A 6102-nucleotide genomic window follows, 5' to 3' on the forward strand; every position below is an offset into this window, starting at 1 on the left:
TAAGTCTGAAGAGGAATTTATAGACTGGTATCGGACATATGAGCTAATATCGGACTTATGGACTTGATCTGGACTGGGCTGGGATGTTTCCTCAATATACAATTACTCTTTGATATAAAGCTCTTTCTATACACATATGGGTGTCTATGAATTTGTTTTTCTAGACTAATACTCAGACTAATACAAGGGAAAGTTGAATGAAAGTTGAATTAACTATTTCCATGTATGCATCTAGACAGGACCCTATGACAGATCGCATTGTACATCAAGATCACTCTTGAAATGTCCTTTTTGATGTCGACTACAATGCTGGAATTTTTCATTCTTGGCATAGTAACTCATAGGATTCTCTCATTCAAAATGGCCACCGTCGTGTCACAAGCGGACTGAGAATCAGTGAGCTCTTAGAAGCAGCATTTCAAATACCAGCAGGACCAGCCAAGGTGAGCACAGTTCAGGACAGTGTCTCATCTAAGAGCTAACTAAGAAGAAGGAATAGACTGTCCGCGTCTGAGGAATTCGCCGGGGGGAGCTCAGGACTAGCAGTGGAACGCTGTCAGCCACTGAAAAGCAGACGCAAAGAAGCAGAGTGCCGGCTGGGAGGAAGATGAGCCCCTCAGGTCAGAAGGCACTCCAAATCTGCCTGAGGAAGAGCAGCCCTCCGAAAGGAGAGTGGACCAGAATCTCATGAACAGAGCAAAGTTTTCGGGAGCGTCACGTAATGATGAGACACCACTCCAAATGGGAAGAAAGATCTGAGAACAAGCATTAACAATCAGAACTTGAAACGTATGACGTGAATCTAGGAAGGCAGCAAGAGTGATGAGAAGACTAAGGCAAGATAAGAGAGGACGAGGGTGCGAATGCGTGTATGTTGCTGCCTTATAGGGCCCTCAGGGAAGACCTCAGTAGCAAGATGACATTTAAAAAAAGGCTAATGGAGTGACCCACGTGGGTATCAGAGAAGAAGGTAAAGGACAAATGCACAGTCCTGGAAACAAGAGCATGACCATTGTGGCTAGATGACAGCCAAAAAGCAGAGATGGGCAGATCAGCGTGACCGGGGTGGGGGGTGGGGTAGTGTCAAGGGGCTGAGGTTAGGGAAGCAAGCAGCAGGGGCCATGTGCCGTGGGGTCATTGTCAACTATGTTAAGGTTTCTTCTCTTCCCTCTCCCGCCCTCTTCCTCCTCCCTGTCCCTCTGCTCTCTCCTCCTCCTCCTCCTCCTTCTTTGAGGTGAGAAGCGTAGCCGATGGAGAGTGTTGAGCAGAAAAGTGAAAGGACAACAGGTTTTCAAAAGGATTCCGTTGCCAGGTATCTGGAGCATCACCTATTAGGAGGAATTGATTAATAGGAGATTGGTGTTATCTAGGCAAGAGCTAATCGTGATTCGATCAAACTGTAAAGGCCACAGGTCAAATCCAAGCTCAAGTCTTTTATTTTAATCTGGGCTTCATGAATCTTCCCCCTGCATGTTTAATTCAGAAATTGGTGAGTGATTTGGGCAGCTTTTACCCCTAAAATCTGTGATTCTACCTCTCACTGGCCTCTTTCTATGTCTCCCCTCTCTTTATTTTCTGATGGCTGTGGTTGCCTCCAACTCTATTATCTGCTTATTTGGGCCAGAAGAACCCTAGGTTTTCTATTATGGCTTTCCCTGTGCTGGGTGATTCTTACAAGGAGCTCTGGAGGCCCTGTGGAGAAAATATTGGACTGCAAATTAGAAAGTCAACAGTTCAAAACCACCAGCTGCTCCTTAGGAGAACTATGAGGTTACCTGCTCCAATAAAGATTTACAGCCTCAAAAAGCCCTGTGAGTTGGCATCAACTCAATAGCAGTAGATTTGAGTAGGTGATTCCCTACTGTCACTTGACATCCAGTTAAAAGCCATAAAACATGGAATGCTCATCCCATGCATTATTTTTCCCCTAAGTGTTGACTCCTCTCCAGAATCTGCCTGTTTTTGTTTATTCTCTAGTGCCTTCACATCGCTTTTTTGTTTGTTTGTTTGTTTGTGTTCATTTTTCATGTTTTGTCCAGAGTATAGAGTTGTTATCTGTAGGAACTAATTAAGGAGATGCTTACTGAGTTGTAGCAGAAACAGAGCTGTCAGAAGTTTTGCTTTGGAAATATTAAGTTTGAGATTTTCTTAGCCATCTGAGTGGAAGTGTTCAGCAGGCAATTAGATATATTCACCCAGAGTCAGGAGAGCAATCATCTGACATTTGATATGGGAGCTGTATCGGAGGCAAAAGACCAAGAGCACTTGATCTGTGGAAGGCTGAGATCTACAGATGGAGTCCCCGCTCCATTTTGCGGGTTGACACAGGTTTAGACTCCATTGAACTCTGTATGTTACTTCTCCAATGCCTGCTGGCTGTTTGGAGCATTTTACTGATGAGGCTCAAACACTTAAATGGCACAGATTGCATGCCAACATAGAGAAAATCAAGATCCTCACCACAGGGCCAATTGCCAGGAGAAGCCAGCTGCTAGCACAACATTACGGGTCTGGTAGGCGCAATTGTACAGCGATAATAAGTAAAGATTATAGCAAAGTTATAAAGAGCATGAGAGATAGAAGAGAAATATAGAAATAAATGGAGTCAGACACATTTCATGGTAGCATCCCCTTGGAGGTCCACATGGAGAGAGAATCTTTAATGCTAACCAAAGCTTTATATTCTCTTGGAACATGCAAGTCCCCTAATTACAGGTGAAGACATAGGAAGGGGTTGTGCTATAGGTAATACAGTAATGGGAGGGGGTGATCTAGGGGTATCCACGCAATAGGAAGAGGAGGGATTGGGGGTATACATGCGGCAAGATGACTGTTCCTAGATACAGGATGGCAGCCTAACTTTGGATGTCACAGAACCTTTTTGACTTGTTCCCTGGTGCAACTGATAGCGACCATTATTGGTAGGGTGTGAACTCCTCCTACAGGAACCATGCTAATGGTCACAAGTCTTAGGGAGAAGCAATCCATTGTCTCCAGCAGCAGGGAGCAGGCCCCCCACTGTGGTGGGGGGGGCGAGCCAGACAGAAGTCTGACAGGGATTGACTTCAGGGAGGATGCAAGCATCTGATCTCCCTGACAGCCAATGAGCAACATGACCACCCAGGAAGAAAAGATGGAAAGTGTCAAGGATTTCATTTTCTTTGGATCCACAGCCACCATCTATGGAAGCAGCAGGGAGGAAATCTAGCAGCATCCTGCACTGGATGCCTCGCAACAATGACCTAAACTAACAACCTGGCTATGTTCCCACAAGCCAGAGAGCTAGTGGGAACTAGCTCCGCCATTGAGTAGATTCTGATTCCTAGTGAGCCGATGGGACAGGGTGGAACTGTCCTAGTCTATTTCTGAGACTGTAAGTCTTTATGGGAATAGGAAGATTCGTCTTTCTCCCTTGAGTGGCTGGTGGTTTTGAACTGCTTACCTTACAGTTAGCAGCCAACTCATAACCAATTACAAACATAGGGAGGGACAATTCTCCCTTGGGAAGAAAGTGGTTAAGAGTAGATGAATTAGTTGGCAGAAAACTGCCTAGACTTGCTTGGGTCTGACCTTCTTATACAAAGAACTTGCCTGGCATAGCCTTAAGGAGTTCTTGAAAATAGCCAATCAGAGAACTGACTTTTAAGTAGCTAAACAGAATTAAAAAAAATTTTTTATTGTTAGTTCCTGGTATTTGGATATTGAAGCCCTGCATGGCCTCTGCTAGGTGACGCCTGGTGCTGAGATTGTCTCAAAAATGTGTTTCCTCACCTGTGAATTGTCCACCAGCAATGAACTTCCCCTTTTAGCTTCAGTCCATTTCTCTTCTCTTTGTTGGGAGTGGATAGAATCACCTGGGTTGTGAATGTAATTACAGTGGAGCCACAGGCCCAGAACAGAGCCCCGATGCACTCCAGTGTTGACTGGTCAGAGTGATGAAGGGGAAGCAGCAAAGCAGACGAAAGAGGAGAAGCTAGTGGCCGGGGAGACAAAGACAAGAGAATGCGTTGTCTTAAAACCCACATAAAGGAAGTGTTCCAAACCAACACCACCAACAACAAAATAACAAGGACTGGTCGTTAAGCAAGCGGAAGATTAAAAGCTGACCATTTGTTTTAGAAACAGGAGCCTTGGTGAGTCTTTTTGTTTGGGTCAAAGAATGGCACCAAAGAGTGGTGGAGCCACAGCTCACTGAAATGAAATGCAGACTTGGCATCCAGGAGGGTGGAGAAATCACTCCAGGAGTCAACATCAGAGAGGGCAGAACCATGAGACAGAGCTGGGGAGGGGTAGGAGGTTTGTGTTTGATTTTTGACTGTGGGGAAGATTGCACCATGTCGTATGAAAGGAGTACATCATTGTGAGGGAATAACTGAGGGTCAGGAGAGAGACGGAGCAGGACCCTGTGCACAAGTAGAGCCTTAGGGAGGATCACAAGCATGTATCCACAGCAGCTGGAGAGATGTTGCTGGGTGTCAACTGTGATTTTAGGTGAAGGTGGGGAAGGAAGAACCAAGAACCAAACTTGCTGCCATTGAGTCCAGGCTGACTCATGGCGACCCCCTGTGGGCTTCTGAGACTGTAACTGTTTACAGGATTATTGAAAACCCAGTCTTTCTCCTGAGGAGCTGCTGGTAGTTTCGAACTACCTCCCATGAGGATTGCAGCCCAAGGTGGGAAGGAAGCGAAGACCTATAATGAGAAAATCTAGCTTGGAAGGTATGTGAGGCCAGGTTGACTAGCGGAACAAATACATGGACACTCATATATGTATCAGAGAGAGCTTTCTATCAAGGAGTAATTGGATATCAAGAAAACATCCCAGCCTAGTCCAAATCAAGTCCATAAGTCCGACACTAGTCCATTCAGCCCTCTTCAGACTCACACAGCACATGCAATGATGCAAAATGTAGGCCAGTGGGTGAAAAGTCTTGTGGATCCTGTGGTGGTGGAAGCATCTCCAGGGCTCTCAAAGTTCTCAGTGTGGCTCCATGTGGCTTGTCAGCAGGAAGGTGAGAGCAGAGAGAGAGGGGGGCCGGCCCCCAGTGAGCAATTTATTTAGGTCACACCTCCAAAAGAGGTCACCAAGGTGTGACCTGATTTGCAGGCTAAACTCCACCCCTACACTTTCATTATCAAGTTGACATGAGATTTTATAACTAACACAGAAGGGAACAAAAGAGGTAGAAGGAAGCGCCAAGAACATTGCAGAGGCAGAGGTACAGCCCTGATGGAATCAAAGACTTTGGGTCAAAACTTGTCTGGGCCAACTCCACCTTTGACCCTTTCGCTACTCATTCTGTGAGTGAGCGAAATTCCCCTTTATTGATAGTGTTGGTTTTCTGTTGCTTAAAACCCAAATCATCTGAAATAATAGATGGAGTTGGTACAAAGATTTCAAAAATAAAATTTCATAGGTCAGAACTTTATTGATGGTAAGAAATGTCTGCAGATCAATGTCTGCAAATGAATCATCCTTTAGTTTGATAAACCAGAAGATCTGAGTCCAAATGAGTATTGCTAGTCTTTCAAGTGCTTTTGGAAAGATAGTCTAAAGCTATTGCCCAAACTTTGATGGCCTTTGCTGTTGTTAGGAGCCGTCAAGTTGGTTCTACCGCATAGCCGTCCTATGTACTACTGGTCCTAAAAATCCCTTTAGGGTCTTCTTGTCAAATCGCCTTTAAATCTGAGTTACGTGCTTTGATACCTTCACAGATAACAAATCATGGTCTTTTATTAGAAAACAATAGTGCTGGGAATAGACAAGGACTGGTTGGAGCCAGGCCTTTTAGAATCACGAACTCTTTCACAAGCATCCAGTGTAATCCGGAACATTATCATGGAAATGAAACCAGAGTTTGTCTTGAAGTAGAAAGCTGGCTCTTGGATTCCTCTGCTAAGTTTGACCACTTGACTTTGTAGGATATTTTCCGCATGGGATATGCTGCTGATGTCAAGAAAGACATCACTTTTGATGAAGTCCAAGTACCCAGGGGGAGTTATAATTTCTACGTAGAGGCTGCTTTTCAAGGTCTCTTTTGTTGGGGTTGGGTCTCCTCAAGGTGGTTGTGACTCAAAGTGAGCCCGCGTGCTACATAACGA

This window comes from Echinops telfairi, unplaced genomic scaffold (assembly GCF_000313985.2).
Source record: "Echinops telfairi isolate 266 unplaced genomic scaffold, ASM31398v2 ScPeMD7_10;HRSCAF=50, whole genome shotgun sequence".
Lineage (NCBI taxonomy): Eukaryota > Metazoa > Chordata > Mammalia > Afrosoricida > Tenrecidae > Echinops > Echinops telfairi.